Source organism: Accipiter gentilis, chromosome 8 (assembly GCF_929443795.1).
Source record: "Accipiter gentilis chromosome 8, bAccGen1.1, whole genome shotgun sequence".
NCBI lineage: Eukaryota > Metazoa > Chordata > Aves > Accipitriformes > Accipitridae > Astur > Astur gentilis.
Window position 1 is genome coordinate 29,358,015 of NC_064887.1, and position 19,721 is coordinate 29,377,735.

A 19,721-nucleotide genomic window follows, 5' to 3' on the forward strand; every position below is an offset into this window, starting at 1 on the left:
TATTTTAAAGGACACAAATAAAAGCCAGAAGTTGAGGTGGACTGGTTTCAACTCTGCTGCAGAAAATCTGAAAGAAAACCTTTGACAAAAATCCATGTCTACTCCACCATAAGAAGTACTAGACTTCCAACAGGAAAAAAACAAACAAACAAACAAAAAAAAACCCAAAACCACAAACCCCCAAAACAGTCTTAAGAATTAAAAATTACTTGGATGAGAAAAGGAAGAAAAGATCATGGGAGAAAAATTCTTCATGAGATGTAATACTGATTTTTTTCAAAAAAATCTTACATTATAAAAGATACCTGTCACAAATCCAGCTTTACCCCATGTAACCAATCCTATGGGCTTCAGGGCAACGCCTGTGCATCAGTGGCATAGATACCTGTTGCAAAGAAAAAGTGTTTTCATGAGATTTAAATCAAATCAGAATTGAAACAGTTTATTGATGCTAAACAATTAACTGTCAGGATACATTCAGGACCAACATTGGTAATACAACAGATAAACCACAGTGCTAGACACCTACAAGCAGTAAATATACATCTTTAATTTCCAGCTATACTTCTGCGACTGATCCCAGGAGCTCTACTCCAACACAAACACAAATATGCCCCTGTCGCCCAAGGTCCCCGGGGGTCACAGCCACACACCCAGGTAGTATCCCTGGGTGCTGTCCTGTAGTGTCACCCCACAAGCTGGGTGCTGGCTGAGAGCCAGCTGTGGTGGTGGTTATGATGCTGGTGGGGCAACATCTGGTTACTACTTACCTTGACTGACAGCTGTCTTCCTCTTGAAGACAGTTTTGGGGCAAACATTCTCTCAGATAGTTCATTTACACATATATTTCTCTGTCTGTTTTGTCTGGAGTAGTTTTATCTTCTCCCTGGGAATGGGAAAGTTCATGCCAGTGGACAGACAGGAAGAAGAAAGAGAGCAGAATGTGAAATAGTGTACATGGAAAAGAATGACTGCTTGGGAAGAAAGTGCAGCCAAAGTAATAAATAGTAACATTGCTATTGCTGGATCTGGAGAATAAGAATAAACCCATGCAATCAAAAAATATAATCAAGAGAGCAAACAAGAAAACAGAGGTATCTTAGCAGATTATCCTTAATTTTTATATAAAATGAAAGTAATCTTATAAGAGAAAATATCTAAAACTTTGGGGAAAATTGAGCAAATGAGGGGGGAAACCCTGTGTGATTATATGTATGAAGGATCAGCCAAATAACATTATTTAAATCACCATTTAATACCAGATCTAATCAAGTGTGTGTGGGGGGGTTGTTTCTCATAAAAAGCAATGTTAAAATAATTCATTTGTAGCAAAATTTGGTATTGTTGCTACAGTAAACACAGATTAATCAAAGCTTACATAACCTGTTCTCTATACTTATAGAAGAAAAAAAATGCCCCTACTATTCAAACTGCAAAAAAAGTTCAAAATAAAAAAGCTCTTTCTATCTGTTTCTGTTTGATGCTTGCTTTTAATCTCCCTAGGGTTTTTTCAGTTTGTAAAACCTGTAGCACCTTTCACACAGGTGATTGAGTAATTATTTGTAGAACTAAGCTCCTATGAAGCTTGTAAAAGGATTGAATAATAATTATTTATGCACCTAAGGAAACAGAGAATTAATCAGAGAAAAATTGACCTTATATACAATCTGCTCAGGTTATAAAGGGTTTTCAGTGTTTTATTTTAAAAAGCAGTGAGACCTTAAATTATGGTCTTTTCTAAATATGATAAAATGCATGTCTTAAGTTTAGTTTCTTTATGGAAAATCACTAGAAAAATATCAGAAGGTACTGTTTTCCTAACATTGTTATTAACATTATAAATGATGCAAGTGGTTTCTTAAGGAAAATTTTGAAACTTTTTCAATGAAATCTCAGCCTATTGAAATTCTGTAGGAATTCTGGGTAGCCAAAACCGGTGGGCTTCAGGATGTAGGGGAGGTCCCCTTCCTCCTTGGTTGCCCGTCTGCTGGCTGAGCACCTCTTCAAGGGGTGCAGATGCACTTGCAGAGGATGGACACAGCCGGTCACGCAGACCCCTGGAGCCCACACAGGCCCCTTTTTTAGCCCCTTCCCACCAGGTCCCCATGTTGGTTATTCCCCTAACTAATGTAATCTCTCCTTCTCTGCCCTGGGCTCCTCCTAAACAAATGACTTGCCCCTAGTTCCTTTCCCCCCGTAGAAGTTATTTTTTTCTATATCAGTACATGAATCTGGTATTTTTGATAGCATTTCCTAGGCAATCTTGGTGTTACAGGTACAGTTCCCTAGGTGCTGCTTGCCGTTCGGACTGTCTCCTCAAAAAGTCCCCAATGCTCTCCTCTAAATATTTAGAAAATGTGACTTTCTCTCACATAAACCCCATTAAACCCATGTAAACTCTGGCCATTCCTAGCAGCACTATCTGTAACTTCTGTCCTCTTCTCACTGCATTATTTGTTACATCCAGCAATTTCTCATGTCATGCTTGGTAGTTTCCCAAGGTCTGTTCTCTTACCCAAATCTCAGGTCAGGGTTTAGTCACCTACCTGCATACCTTAACACTACATGACTAATTCTCTAGACTCTTTGAATATCTCAAGTTAAAAGACCCATAAAACTAGAAGAAAAATGGAGAATTAAAAAAAAAATATTAATTTTTAATATCTTTTTTCCTTTTTTGCATACTGCTACACTTATCAGAAAATATTTTTATAAGTCTAATTTTATTTTCATCTTTGTTATAGTATGTTTAAATCTTCCTGACTGCACACACCTGAAACTTTAACGCCACTTTTTACCTATTAGCACAAAGACATTATGAGTGATTTTACAGGAAGAATATACTGAAAGCAAAGGATGGTTTTTCATTCAGACTAAATGTAAATCTTTGTTCTGTTAAAAAATGTTTCCAAAGTCTCTCTGCTTTTACATTTGTCATGTTTTTTCTGTAATCCAGTGCTAAATTAGCTCTTCATAGCTCTGACTGTGCATGACAACCCACGCGATTCACTTCCCATCACCCCATGCACAGCCTTGCATGATACCAAACTTCACTAGAGACTGGTATGTCAGAAGGCTGACAAAAATGTGTCTCTGAAGGATATAAACAAAAAGTTACTGTCTTTTGTTTAAGAAAAATTCATGAAGCCAGTAAAATATCAATCATATTATATCTAATTTCCACCAGTAGCCATACACAATAAATATATGACAAATTGATTTAAAACTAGAAATAAACCAGCCCTTCACTTGTCCTATATATCCTGATTTACATGACAATAATACTGAAGCACATTATTAGACCATGCAGCTAAATGTGATATCCCAGTGATTCTACAAAACCCACGTACTTCGATAACAGCAGGAAAAGCTGGATACACTGGCTTCCCAAACCTTGCTCTGTCATATTAATGCTGAAGAGTTAATGACCTCAAAATGCCCAAACAACTGATCAAAAAGACTCAAATGTACAATTAGTAACCTCACAGAAACTGTACAATCAACAGTTTGAAAACCAGAAATTTAACCTTCAGGGTCAGCCAGAAAGGCAAAGGCTTTGAGCTTCTTGACATTGAATTCCCACAGGAGGTTTTACAATGAGATGGAGCTTATAACCAGTAACTTCGCAAATGCCTAGTACCATCATATGTGAACATCAGAAATATTCAACTACCACAGCAGCTTTTGCCTTGAATTTTGCCCAACAAGCTAATGAAACTGGAATACTCGTCTCCTGGCAGCCTGTTTCCTTAGGCTATCAGATCAACAAGCATGAACTCTAGAGTAACTGAACTGACAAGACTTTAGATTTGGCTGAAGAATTAAAGCAATGCTGATTACCTTGTGGAGTTCTGTACCTTGATGCAAATATAGTAAGCCAAGTCTCATAAAGGCTGGCTTTGGCAATATTTCAACAAGTAAAAGGTGTCGAACTTGAGGCCATATAAAAGAGGTTCAGACCTTTGAAAAATTCCAAACGTGAGCTCTGCTCAGGTGCCTGGCTGTAAACTGAGAAAAAATGAACCACCAAATCCTTAACCTGAGGAACATGTACTTAATGCATGAAAGCTGCCCAGATGGTTACCATCTTCCTACCTGTGCTTTGTCCAATTTGTATCTTTGTATACAGCTTTGACAGCTATTAAATTCTCTTAGTTTTAACACTGGTTTTTCAATGCATTTAATTTTCATACTAAGAGACCCAAATTGCTGATGTGGGATGGAATCCACAGCTCACTGAACTCAGCAGAAAAAAAATCGCAGCCTGACTATACATTGGAACAAGTAATTAGTGTCTGAAACTATCCTATAACTGACATCATACTCTTTAATAAATGTACTATAGTGCTGAAAGGAAAGACATGCATAGAACTGCATTGCCACATGCATGATTTTTCTCCATTTATTGTCTTGGCTTACTGTGACTAAACATCATTGAATGTGAGGTGGAAGGTATTCTGCTAGGACAGCCTGGTTCAGTCAGTTCATCATACCATGCAGTTTGACGTCAAGACACTGTGTAAATAAACACCTTTGTAAGTGGAGGACAACCACATTTCTAGTCTTTTAGTACTCCAGAGCCTCAGCTGATATATAGTCAGGCAGCACTTTGGCTTACTCAATGTGGAGTAATTCATGCTGTGTATCTATACTGCTTCTTGTAACCAGGACAGTTTTTTTTTTAAAAGGTGCCCACTACTGCAAAATCTTTGTTTTCACAGACCCAAGAGCTCGTAAAGGCTGCTAACAGTCATTTACAGCATTTTCTGCATTAATATGTTGAAATCTATTAAAGTATTCTATTGTTAATGCTTGTGTACAGCATTTGCTTGTTCAAAGTATTTCCACATCATGTTGCAGGCAAACAGACAAAGCTCCCACACTTTCTTGGCCAACTGGCGTAAATCAGTTCTCCAAGTCACTGGATGAGGTGGAACTTGGAGGAATCTGGATATCTCAGGCTAGGCCAGGCTTGTTTTAATTTTCTGTCTAAAATCCATTTCAGTCAAAAGCCCTGCTGACAATAGCATCATTATTCATGCTGGGAAGAGTCATTCTATGTTGATAAAATTTGATTTCTTTGTCACAGTCTTTCAGACTGTATCCCTACAATGCATTGCAATTTTGCACCAAAAAAAAAAAAAAAAAAAAAAAAAAAAAAAAAAAAAGAGTGATTTAATCCACTGTGCTTATTGCAATTACAAATAGTGTTCACAAAACTGAACAGAATTCATAATTGGGCAGACACATTCTCTAAAGTGTCACACTGTCATTCAGCCACAGCACAGCTGGGAAAAAGAGTGCTGAAGAAGCTAAGCAAGATAACTGATTTGGGTGATTACAATGAAAATGGTTTATTATTGCCACACAGCAGAAATTACCCACTTCCTCCCCCTTGGTTTTTGCTGTGAAATCATACCACTTTCAAGTTGAGACACTCTGTAAGGAAATACTCTCCCTGCGTGCCCTCTGCAGCATGAAAGTCTAAAAAAGGCAGCAAAGCCTGTGCCAAAGCTTAAAGGAATAGAGATGGAAGACTGATGGATTTGGGCCTTTGACTAAATCTTGTAGATGTTTATGACCATTCCCGGAGTATTAATCTCATTAGTGTAACTAAATGTTTTGGAAGATCATTTCCCAATCATTGATGCCTTTGCTTGTTATTTTTACACATGCACTTGGACCATTCTCCTTTCCTTCAAGGAAATCAGAATCAAAATATGCTTGGAAGTAAAAAGTGGGCACTCATTTTGATTTCTCTTACCTAGTTGGTGCTTAGGACAGCACAGTGGGACTAAACAGGCTCTACTGATGTATCACCCAGCGAATGGACCTTACCACTTGGTAAGGCTGGCTGAGGTTACAAGAAGGTCATGCCATAGTCTTCAGAGTGCTGTGGGATGAGTTACCTTGTAAAGTAACTCTACTTTTGGTGAACTTTTCGCTTCTTCAGTCCTTGAAACAGTAAGCAAGGGCCGTGAGGAAATGCATATAACATCTGAGAAGTACCAATTATATTCTGCTTTCTAGAGCAAGTCATTGAAACACCGTGAAAATTAGTATGCAACATTCAGAAGATTTTGAAAAGGAAAGTATCTGTTTAGTTATTAATTAATATAACTATTCTAGGAAAGTATTTACCTCTATATCAGTGAGTATTTTTATTTAAGAAGATTATTTCTGTTTCTCCCATAACCTTATCTGGAAGTACAAACTGCCAACACAGAAAAGGGAAAGACCAATTAGATGGGGAAGAATATGCATTGCAGTCCAAGCACTGAATTCCTGTCATCGTTTAGTCTTCATTAATGCATCCTCCCTTCTTAGTTTGCATCCTCTCCCTTCTCCCTCCCACCAGTTCAGAGTTTAAGCTTTGTCAGAGAAGCAGAAGCTATTTAAGCTCTGACTGATCAACAACAAACATAAAAATAGATCACAACCTAGAACATCTCTGAAACATACATTTCACATAATAACAATAATCATACTAAAAATACTGATTTTAAGAATCATATAAGATATCTCAAAGCTTTCTGTTTCTCTGGAGAGTTACAGAGACTCCAATTCTTATTCCAAACATTTCAAAATTTTTAAGGACTCTGAAAGTAGACATTCTTCTGTAAAAATAAAAACTTCTGTGGAAATTACTCTGGGATGATCTTTTTCCTTTCTTATAGCTATGCAATTGTTATGGCTGAACATAACGTGTGCCTACATATGCACACACATGCATCTAAGTTACAGATGCTCCCAAGCCCAGCAGACGGTAACCTACACTGCACTACTGACACAGCCCAGGGAGGCAGAATGTCATGCTTAAGTAAATAGTAGTCACATTTTACCATTCACCCACCCTTTGTCAGATATAGCATAGGTATTTAAGCACTGAAAAAAAAAAAGAAAAGCTAAAAGCAACTGTTACAGCCCTTTTTATGTTTTCGCATCACTAGTTTATCTTCCCTGTCATTCATTATAGGTAGATCAGCAACTGGTCTAGCTTACATTATCTCTTTTTTGAATTAAGTGATTATAGGATCAGTCAGGGAAAGAGGTGTCTTGCTACCCAGCTGGATGATTTGAACATTTTAAATATGGGTGGCACCTTTAAGATGGGGATAGTGCTTCTCAAGTCCTTTGTAAACTGCTTTGAGATGAACTGACAGGGATGAGTCATGAGGTAGATACACTTCAGAGTCAGATACACTTCAGAGTCAGATACACTTCATCTCTGAAACTAATTTCTTTAACGTGTTGGTTTGAAGAGTTTTATTACTTTGAGTATTTTTAAACTAACAGCAGATCTTGTTAGAATTACTATTGAATTTTATGAGGTTAGAAGCCACCTCCTATCTCTCAAGGATACACATAGGATTGGGATCTGATGGATTTGACTGTCTATTTTGATCAGGGTTTCCACTGTGAAGCCATGCTACTTATGTTCAATGTCATGAAAACACCAGTCCGGCTTTTCCCCAGCAGACTTTGTGGAAACCTTACAGTTAAAAGCCAAATAACCCCACAACAGCTCTCTAAACATGCAGTGCATATTTGTGTTCTCTAATGTTGGAACACATTTTACATATATTCTGTTTTCATTTTTAGCTGTTGAATGAGCATTAGCAACGGTGGAATTATTACATGCTCTTCCCAGATGTGGTGCTTTTAAGAAGAAGGGAAGAAAGGAGAAGGAGAGAAATACTGATTTTCAGAACACGTTATCTAGTTGACTTTGTCTTCCAAGAATATATGTGAATATATCTAACATGCCAAGAATATGTGTGTATACACATACATGTGTATACACCAGCTGTGAAAGTCAAATTAAAGTCTATTGATATTAACACTTTTACTATCTTAATTTTTATGAATTAAAAGAATAGACTAAGTCCTAGCTAGGAGGGCATTAGAAACAGGTACAGGAGACCTGGGTCAATTTCTGTGTCTGCCAATTGTCTCCTGCATAACCTTGGTCACTTTGCTTATTTGTATCTCCTGTTTTATAAAGGCAATCCTTCCTTGAAATATGGTTTGGTCTACTCCTGAAAAGCATGAGATATTGCTGTTATAAATATTAAATTGATTCACCAATTTAAAAAACACACATTGAGGATGTGAGAGGAAGGTCAGCATTGAAACTCTCAGTTATGCTGAAAAATAGTATGGTTGTCTAATTTAATACTCACTGATTTTCTAAGTAACCGAACTTGGAAACACACTTCCTGGTATCCAGTATAACATTTCCAAAAAACATAAGCTAAAACCATCAGCATCTCATTACTGCAAAAGGAGAGTGTCACAATTATAAGAAGAACAAAATTTGTATGAAAGAATATATCCCACCTGAATATCTTGAGTTTTTCAGTTCTTACTTACTTTTCTGGTTATTAAAGTCTGCATAATTTCAACAGCACTAGGTTTTCTGCTGCACTATATCAGCAATTCCATTGGAAACATTTTAATGGGAATACTGTTCATCTGCAAAAAGTGCTTTCTAAGCAGAAAACTGGAACATCCAGGATCAAATTCAAGCACACCAACAGTTAAAATAGTATTAGTCAGTTTAAAATAGTCACTTGCCTCTTTCTGAAAACACAGACATAAAAAATTTCAGTTTAATTTTTGAAGATTTTTTAAGTCTTGGCTGCAAATCCAAATGATCCATAAATGACTTTTTAGACAAATATCTGCTGCCAGGGGAAAGGAGGGGCCTGGGGAAAAGATCTATTAGGCCTGTTCAATGTTGTTAACACAAATCAGGAAATAAGTGACAGTCTGAAAAAGCAGGATACCATGGGGGGGTGGGGAAATCTACTAAAAAGAATGAATATAATTGGTTCTGATCCTAAGGTGCCACTGGGAATTTCCAAATGGGACCCAGGGGATGTATGAAAAGTGATCATCAAAGGAAGTGCACATAGAACTTTTACAAATTATATAAGGTCTGATAAGGCAATTATCTGGCAAAAATACCATCCTTAAATCCAAAGCAATCTAAAAAAGGCAGTAGTAGGAAGCATTGGCAGTGTATTTTGGCCCATGTCCATCCAATCCTGAGCAGGATGGGAGGAGGAGAGGGGGCCTAGCTCTGATTCTGGCATACAGGATTGTCATAGGCATTGCAGCTTAATTCATTGCACTGTCATCTAGCGATTTCCAGAGCTGCAACTGCCCTAGGAAGAGTGAATATTACAGTTTAACATGATGGGTTTAACTCTAAACTTTCACAGATTTGAATGTTGGAGATGTCATGACGGTATGGAAGACCAAAGGAATTTAAAGCTGAGGCAGCATCTTCAGCTGCACCTTGTTGTCATTATATTTGTGTGATGCTGACCTGTGTGGGCTCCATCTCTGATCATGAAGCCAAGAATTACCTCGTGCACAGAATGTAAATGCTTCAGATCACATCACAGTTTGTTTCTCAACACAAGCTTGTTCATACATTAGTTACAACACTTCCAAAATATTTTTTCCCCTAGCTACAGCCGTAAGAGCACAGTCACCCAAAGAACAACTGCTATGATTGCAACTTTAGTGGTTTCTTCAACATGAACTTTTCTCTAAAATGTACCGCTAAGCATCTTTCCTGTGATTTGTAGCAGCTGTTGTGTCACCATGCCAACTGATTGGTAAAACGAGGGAAGGGCACACTCAAAGTCATTTCTGCGCTGTGCAATATCTTATGAAGAAAAGCTAGTGATTATAATAAGAAAAGTAATTCCTCACCATGAAAGCTGACTGAGAGCAAATGGAGAAAAGTAAGATTTTCAGCTAAAGAAAACCTGAGTAATATTATCGCCCTATATGAAAAAGGTTGAATTGCTTTGGAGATGAGACCTTCCTCCTGTCTCCTGAGAGCAGCTCCTGGAAAGGACTGAGAATTGACTATTCTGAGTACTCTTTGTGTCCGTGCTTGTGTGGTGATAAAAGGTGTGAGGATTTAAAGTGAATTTCCTTGCTTGATAAATCCAAGACTTTTATCTGAGGAGAACATTTTATTTTGTCAGAGGTGTGTGTGTAATTGTCTCAATGAAGATGGCAAGTGAGGACTGAAGAAATAACACGCAAGTCCTAATGGCGAGAGAGAGCAAGAATCTCTTCAGTGCCTTCATCAAGGTACAAATATTTCAGAAATGCAATAATTAAAAGAGAAGTTCTTTGCCAAACTAGAACTATGGTGACAAGATACACAAAGAGAGCAAAACAAACCCGGGAGAGGACAAGCTAACATTGAAGCAATGACACAGTTGCTGCATATGCAGCCATCTCAGCACATTCTCAGTTGTGCATCCGTTGTTATCCCAGACAATACATTTAAGTATTTGCTGCAATGCTATTTAGCAGATGATAATGAAATAGCAGGAAAATATACATGAAAGAAGATGGAAATATCTTGCACCTCCTCGCAGGGAAGCTATCAAGCATAGAAACAGGGAAATGATAAACAGAGCAGTTGGAGGAAAGCGATTGCTATTAGCTACTTCTCCACTGAAAATTGGGCACTGGGGAAAAAAGAAGTTCCACTGAAGTGTAACAGAGGGTAATATTTGCTTCCATGTGCAACTGTGCACTCAGGGAATGCAGAGGAGTGAACTGCAAGAGGCACTAGTTTTAGAAATTAATCTGCAATCGCTTTCTAATGCAGAGGAAAATATTATAAATAGAAAATAGTGATGAAGGTAAAGGACGATGCCCGTCTCTTTTTAGCTTCAAACCACCCTAGTTATGTGTATGTTTTGCTGCTTCACTCTTCTCTGTAGTCTCTGTGCTGAGTCTGAAATATTGCGTTAATTTAAAATGTTTTTTTTATGGACAGATTTACTGACATACCACATCTTATTTACAGTCCTGACCTGGGTATCACTTCAGCATCAGCATTTAGATTACAGTGTAATCTCCTATGATACATGTAGTGTATGGTTTGAATTTCTAACTTAATGTATAGACATGAAGGTAATTGGTCATATCAGATTGTAATACCTGTTGAAAGAATTGCCTTCACAAGTGGATTTTTACTATATTAAGCTCATCCTGAATTTTATATTAACTTTCTAAGTTGAATTTACAGAATAATAAAGTAGATGTATGCACAGAACATGCAGGTAATATAAATGTAGTATGAGGTCAACACAATTGAGTGGACTTCACTATTGCCTAGATGTTACATCAACTTTGCAATTTAAGTCTAATGTATATAGCTGTGACTAATGCATTTAGTCAGTCTATAGTGTAATGACAATTTGAAGGGTTTTCTTCTTCCCCTTTTTAATGTCAAAATAATACCAGTAGCATTTTGTTCATTTACATCAAGCTTTGAACTGCCTCTCCTTTACTGTTGAGAAGTTGTTGGACAACTTTAACTCAGAAATTACAACTCAACAACTTTGTAAGTCCTTGCCTCTAAGCAAAACTGTTGTGAATGCTCTGTGTTGGAGTATATAAAAATTCATTGTTCCACACAAAATGAAATTAGGCAAATACTACACATTCTTGCTTTTCCTTGCCAGCAGGCTTGCTCATTGTCAGGGAGCTTCCAGAGGACATTCTGACAAGACTCTTCTCACTTTTATCTACTAATGATACTGCTTAAGAAGAGGTGTGAGTAGTATTGAGAAATACTTGTAACAAACCACAGTTCAGATTGCAATGGAGAAACATACAGATTAACTGACAATGACCTTTCTGAGTCAGCATACCTGCACTTTGAACTTCAAGCATTTTTAGTTCTGCCTTTTTGCCTTTGATTCTGACCTAGTATAGCTGGAAATAAATACAGATCTGTAAATTAAAAACCATGATCACTGTACTTCAAATGTATTTTTCATCTTGCTTGCTAGAGTCCTTAAAAAACACATTGTACACTAATAATCAGTGGGCAATATTAACAGTAACATCTCCTCAGATTAATGTAGGATATGGACACCTTCATTGGGCAATGTATTTTATTTAACATCAGCAAATCTTTTTTTTTTTTTTATTTTTTGAGACATTTTCCTACCATTCACATATATTGTAGATGCATACTGTATCATCACATGATAGTGGCACAGTACTTTTACTTATGTTTACTTATATTTTACTTTTACTTATTAGTCTATTAATAGAAGACTGCATGAATTTTAGTTGCAACTTGCTGTGGCATGCAATTTATATAACAAACATTGTTGATAATGTAGCTCAGAGTACTGGGACACTACTAAAATATAAATACCAAAGAAGAATTAATCATATCTGACACCTTCAAGGCTGATATATTCAGAGGGGAATTAAAAGGTTATTAGTTATTCTGTTAAAGTCATCTGAGATTATGATTGATAAAGTTAAAATTGAATATTTCTATTCTGAAAATTGATTAACAAACGGATATACTTTTTTCATCACAGAAAATCAAACTGTTGGCTAAAATTGAATTTTTTATAAACTTTGGATAAAAAAGATCTTCTCCTATAATACCCTTTAACTGGAAAAAATTGAGTCACATCTGTAATGAATGGGGTACAACTTTGGCTGTTGCCCAGTTCTCCATAAATTCACATAGATCAACACGGATAGATAAGTGAGCCAAAGCCAATAAAGATAATTTTAGTTGGCTGAAATCAACACCATCTGGATTTCTGGCCTTGGTAACTTTATATTGATCCAATTCTTTTAGAACAATTTGATACTAAATACGTAAGCTAGTTTTTCAGATTCATAATTTGTGATGGGATGGCCTGTTGAGATATTGTCTCCTTTGAGTGTTTCAGATGCTGTAACTTTCTTTTTGTGATTGGAGTGAATAATCCTGGTTTTGTGTGTATACCAGGTAAACATTAGTATCCATTTCTTTCCAAAATTACAGAAAAGAAACATTTCAGTTTAAGTTGTTCTCTCCCCAAAGCCACAGAAACAATTTGAAACAGACAGATCAGCATGTTCTCATGTGATTCAGTTCAGCTATACATCTGCTTGCTTATCTGTTATTTTAATCCAATCAAAGATTCATGTAGCGATCACAGTTAACTGGCACTCTGGGTACGGTGTCAAGTAGATACAACGAATTATCCCCGGTACAAAATACAAGGAAAATATTCTCACTACGTTAAAATATTGAATAAACTATGAAAAATAATCTGCTAATGGACATGCTGTGAACCAAAAGAATTCAAATTGATCAGACATTGATTGTGAATAATTTACTCAAATACAAGTTTAAATCAGTTTTAAGACCAGAAGAATAGGAATACCATTTAAAAATCTTTGTGGCTTGTGGATTTATTTTCTGACTGTCTCTTCATTTACCTCAGTGGGCTTTGTATTGAGCTCTCATAGAGCAGACTTGTAGTAGATATCATTAAACTTAGGGTTCATTTTACCATTTGCTTCTATAATTTTAGGACTTGATATGAAAAATAATTTGCATCTACTAACTTCTTTCCTCTGTTAAGATCTGTAAATAAAGTAAATCAGTTGCTGTAACCTCATGGGATTGCCAGCTTTTCTGATAGATTTTGGGTTCAAATTTACTTATACAGACAGTAGGATTATCCACAGAATTCACTAATGTCGTTATTTGTGCTTAATGTAGGTATTTTAGTGTATGATTAGTGTACATCTCCTACATATCCTATACAAAACCTAAATATAGATACACACTTATTTATACCTACTGCAAATTAATAAATGGGCACTTTTATAGATTCACTTTTCTTTAGGGAGTGATGTCTATTCCGTACCAGAACATTGCAGTTGCTGACATTTCATCAATGTTGGATAACTTTGCCTTTGCATATCACTATGTAGTGTCACAACCACATGTTAACAGTATCAGAGGGTCTTGAATCCTAAGGCCCAAAATAATCTTGCAGAATATCAGTGTCCTGACGATTATTTATTACACACTGGATAAGCCCAGAAAGTTGTCTGTTTTTGATGTTAGTATAAACACCAACTTCAGTCTAATTATTGAGGACACCTCCCAGTGCTAGACCTCCAGTGGCTCATGGAAAATTTGCATACTTACAGCAGGTGCAGAACAAATGTTATTCACTTTTCATTCCCTAGCCATTTCTGAACTGTTTCACACTAATCTTTATTTACTTCATTAGTTGACGCCAGGTGCCCACCAAAGCCATTCTATCACTCCCCCTCCTCCGCTGGACAGAGGAGAGAAAAATATAACAAAAAGCTTGTGGGTCAAGATAAGGACAGGAGAGATCACTCACCAATTACCATCATGGGCAAAACAGACTCAGCTTGGGGAAAATTATCTCAATTTATTACAAATCAACCAGAGTAGGGTAATGAGAAATAAAAACAAATCTCAGAACACCTTCCCTCCACCCTTCCCTTCTTCCTGGGCACAACTTCACTCCCAGATTCTCTAACAACCCCCCCCCAGTGGCACAGGGGGACAGGGATGGGGTTTATGGTCAGTTCATCACATGTTATTTTCTGCCGCTTCATCGTCCTCAGGGGGAGGACTCATCACACTCTTCCCCTGCTCCAGCATGGGGTCCCTCCCATGGGAGACAGTCCTCCATGAACTTCTCCAACGTGGGTCCTTCCCATGGGCTGCAGTTCTTCACAAACTGCTCCAGCATGGGTCCTTTCCACGGTGTACAGTCCTTCAGGAGCACACTGACCCAGTGTGGGTCCCCCACGGGGTCACAAGTCCTGCCAGAAAACCTGCTCCAGGGTGGGCTCCTCTCTCCACAGGTCCACAGGTCCTGCCAGAAGCCTGCTCCAGCGTGGGGTTCCCACGGGGTCGCAGCCTCCTTCGTGCACCCACCTGCTCCAGCGTGGGGTCCTCTCTCCCTGGGCTGCAGGTGGATATCTGCTCCACCGTGGACCTCCCTGGACTGCAGGGGGACAGCCTGCCTCACCAGGGTCTTCCCCACGGGCTGCAGGGGAATCTCTGCTCTGGCGCCTGGAGCACCTCCTCCCCCTCCTTCTTCACTGACCTGGGGGTCTGCAGGGTTGTTTCCCCTACATGTTCTCACTCGTCTCTCAGGCTGCCGTTTCCATCTGTCCCAACTTTTTTCCGTCTTAAAAATGTTCTCCCAGAGGCGTTACCACTATCACTGATTGGCTCAGCTTTGGCCAGTGGTGGGTCCGTCTCAGAGGTGGCTGGTATGGGCTCGCTCTCTCTCGAACACAGGGGAAGCTTCCAGCAGCTTCTTACAGAAGCCACCCCTGTAACCTCCCCCCCCGACCCCGCTACCAAAACCTTGCCACACAAAGCCAAATGTTTGTGCTTTCCAAACTTGTATTTAGAAGATTACTGGTTTATTTGAGTTATTGAAGGTACTTTAATGGCTCATCCTTGTAAAGATGTCTCAGGGAGAACTTAGATATTCAAATGTCTAGGTATAGATAAAAAAGAAGATGAGCATTTTTTATTTTTTTTATACCTTTTTTTGGTCATCTTTAATCAATTAAATCAAAGGCTAGATGGGAGATGGAAAGGAGAAAGAGAATTACAGACACTTAGCATATTTACATCTTACTGAAGCAGATGCTGAATTTAGAAGGCCAGATTCTAACTTAAATTAGAATTATTCTATCTTTAAATTCAGTCATTAAATTTATCTTCTTTCAAACTAGCAAAGTTATTCTAGAATTTTGCAAAATCCACTGTTTCCATCTTTTATTTTTGTATTTTTGGCACATTTTAAATGCTTAGGATTTCCAGAGGGAGTTATTTCCATAGAATGTCTCTATTCTTTGATTTATCTTGATTAAGGTAAGATATGGGCAAATTACCCCCCATCAAGTAAAAGTTTGTTGTTTTATGATCTTTCGTACAGCTCTGCAGAGCGTTTCTAGTTTTTACCATTAGTTGTGTTTGTATGTGTTATATAGAAAGAAAAGCTAAAGTTATCACAGAAGCCCAGAAAATATCCAACAATTTTTTTGTATTACCTTGTCAATAACTTATCACAGAAGTGTTCCGTATTTGGGTACGAGTGGCACAAAGTGCCAAGCAGTGATGTTTGCTTTGACATGCATTGAGGTAAAGACCTGCTGCAGTAAAGGGTAGGTAGAAACCAAAAGGGTTTCAGTAGGCAAAGGGTTATACTACTGTCTCCTTATTTTGTCTGTCTTGCATTGTCTGTTTGAAGGATTCATTATTGTTCAGGACGATTTAGCTATGACATTTATAGCTGCAGTTTAAAATGATGGTGTATGCGATTGTAAAAATATAACAAAATCAAGCAAGCCCTCTAATCTCAATTCTGATGCTGTGAATAATATACCTTTGCTGCTGTCAGCAATTTGACTGGCAGCTTGATGCAAAGATGTTAACACCAACTGATCCATCCACCCATACTCATTTTCACCTTCCCAATAATGTTCAAGGCATATAAAAGTGATATAACCTATTTGCCTCTGAAATTAAATATACTTGAATCTTGTAAATTTTGACTATTGGCACATTTTTGAATAGTTATAAATATATGACTCAGATCATCCTATGATGCCACAGTTATTACCTTGTTAGAAAAAATTAAGCTAGCAGGTCTATATTCCTGCCTCATTATCTGACTGAGTGCAGCTCATAGGTCTGTGTACATCTGAACACAAATGCGCATGATTGCAACTTGAGCATCTCAAGGAGAACAAGCAAGCGATGGCTGTTAGGGACAGCAATGATTGCCCAGACCTAAGGAAGCTCCACTGCCACATAGAAGCGCAACGAGGCCCCTTAAAAATACAAGGGCAAATGCAGAACCTTCCTACTAACTATTCTACAAAGTTCAGAGAGTATCCTCATCCTCATGTAAAATGATTTTTTGTAGAAAGAATATGATGTTGGAAGAAACATTTAAAATCCCTTCCTAAGCATCCTTTTTTTTTTTCCTTCACCCTGTATGTCATTCCCCTCACCCCAAAACACATGGTGATTTAAAACCAGCCCTTCCCCAAGCATAACCACCTTTAAGTCCCATGGCAAAATTCCTAATTCTTCCCACCTGGTTCCAGCCACGCTTCCCTCAACAGATTAGCTCTACATGCAGCTGTGGTTGCCTTCTGATCAGGGCAAAAGTATTAGCTCTATTCGTGCTGGTCCCTAGACAGAGGCTTTGGGTCACTCTGTACTTTGTCATCCCCATAATGTGAAAGTGCATTTTGCAGCATAATTGGGGTCAAGGGGATGGAATTTCTACCTGTGCACTATTTGCCAAGCTAATAAAGCATGACCATGACTGGCTGAAAAAAGAAGAAAAATACTGGCGATCTCAAGTTTGCCTTCAAGGTAGTGAGATGTAAAATCTTACTATCTTGAATTCTAGAGAACAAAGAGAGGAAAAAAAAAGTGGGTGAATAGGTTCCTCTGCAAATATTCCTAGTTATCATTTACTAGGTTATGTTCTTCCTGAGCAACTTCTTAAAAAATTCTACTCTTCTCGTATTGAAGAAAGGCATTAATTATATTCCCAGTGTAGACATTTCTGATTACAGTGGTACACAATTGCACTTTGAATATTTTACAAATAGAACTATTATGACTTCCATGTGTAAGGAATAAATGTCTCAATACCTATAATTTTCCAGATGGGAAAACTGAGGCTCAAAGAGGTTTTTCTCTATGTTTAAAGAAGTGCAATTTGCAATGGCTATATGACTGAGTTAAAACAGTTTTTGTTCTTAAAGTCCCTAAAGCCCCTTCCCAAACATCATAAGGTCATGTACATACTGATTAGTCACATATTTTATATCCCAGAATACTTGCTAGAAAAATGAAAATATTTATTCTGCTACTGCGTAAAGGTACAAGGATATGAAAAAACCTATGAAGAGTATGCTTAGTCACCCATGAAAATGAGGTAAGAGCTCTTACAGATCTGGTTTTCAATGCCCCGTCTTGTACACTGTACAAAACCATTTGCATCCCAGCTGTTGGCTGAACAAATACAGTAGAAAAATATTTGATAAAAAAATCTTAAGATTATTTAAGATAACTAGAATCTTAAAATAGCACTTCAGTTACATTTTCTCAAGATATTGTCATAAAAGATCTAAAGCAGGATGTTCCTGTAAATTTTAGCACATCTACCATGTTTTCCCATTTCATCCTCTACAGCTAGCTTGTAAGCTTTGTAAATGTTTAATGAAAGATCAATCCACTCTGTTTCCAGTGTGACAGCAATCCCATCAGGGGATCACAATTACCACAGCCAACTTGCACAGTCTAAAACTGCTGTGCTAGTGATAGTGGAGCAGTGGAAGGACTGTACCCTTCACATGGGTTTTGCTGCTGCTTATCCATGCTCTCTCTTTTGTTCTCCCCTGGCAGCACATTTCATTTATGTCAATGTCTCAACTGGAAGAGCTATTTGTCACCCTATCTCCAGCTGTCAGGGTAGCTATCATCTCTGAGTTACAGGTGCATTTGAATCACTAACTGTGGGACTGAAAGGGCAGGATATCACTACAATTGTAGTATATTAAAGACCCACAGCTGTTCTGCAGAAAGTCTGGAAATACGGTTTCCTAATAAATAATTCTCCTCCAGTTTGAAAGAGACATCTTTCTTTCTGTTCCCCTTCCCACTGAGGACATCAGCTTCTAAAGAATCACCTGTTCTCAGAGCATTCACCTGAAATAATCCTTATGGGTTTTTATAGTAATTTAACTTTTTGTAGGGCTTTTTATGACTTGTATAATCACTATTAGTTGTCAAGACAGCACTGCAGTTTGTAGCAGAGATGTAAACAAAACTAGTACTGTACATGGTCATGCTTCAAGCAGTTACTGAAAGATGTACTGGAAGAATGCAACAGCATAACCCAAGTAAGAGCCAAAGGAGAAAAACAATTCATGCAAATTGAATTTTCTGTTGTGAGGTTTCCCTCAAATCACACAGGAGTAACTGATTATTTTGTAAGGGCAAGGCTATATGTGAAGGACAACATGTATACCTGCTGTCATAGGACCAACTTTTCCACTTTCTGTGACTTTGAAGACAAAACAATTTCATGTTTTCAGAGATGAGCGGCAATTTTTCTTTCTGACTATTGCTATTTGTGGAAATATACTTTTTTTTTTTCCTCTCCTCTTCCTGGGTTTAAGATGAAATGATAACTTAGTTATCTAGAAGTAGACTTAAAATCTTAATAATAAAAAAAAATTATACATAGATATCTGTTTTTTCTTATTTTTAACCCCATGAGGATAAAAATTACATTATATTACTTTTAATTACACAACTTCTATCTCTGAGTCAAAATGTATCAGGTTTGGAAAAACATTATTCTCAAAAAATGTTAGTTGAATAAAAAATATTTTTAATATCACTGAAACAAACTATTTTATCTACAAATAGTAAATCTAATGAAATACTGAAACAGCTAGTAGATACTGCATATTTGACATTTTCAGTGAAAACAACCTTCTTGACTGGACTACAGCTCCACTCTGGCATTCCAGAATAGTGGTCCCTGCATACTACAATATCCATTACATGATCAATCCTTTATGAAATATAACAATTATAACTAGAACTTTAAATTTTCTTTTATTAAATATTCTCATATGAATTTGTATCAAATCCTTACCCTGCATAAAATATAATTAAACCCAATTCTTTTGCTGACAGTTCCTTATTTTCCTTCAGTGATAATGTTTCTACACTCTTTTCAGGAGCTATTGTGTAGGGATAGCAAAGTAACTGTTACTATTATTAATTTGTGTGCTGGGAATCGCCGACAGATCCCCTATACCAGAGTATGTACAGA

At 37.5% G+C, this 19,721-nt stretch overlaps 1 protein-coding gene across 3 annotated transcripts in view; it reads left to right on the forward strand.

Annotated features, from left to right (window-relative positions):
* BRINP3 (BMP/retinoic acid inducible neural specific 3) overlaps positions 1–19,721 on the forward strand; it is a 243,523-nt gene that overhangs the window by 100,274 nt on the left and 123,528 nt on the right. The gene's annotated exons all lie outside the window — the stretch shown is intronic.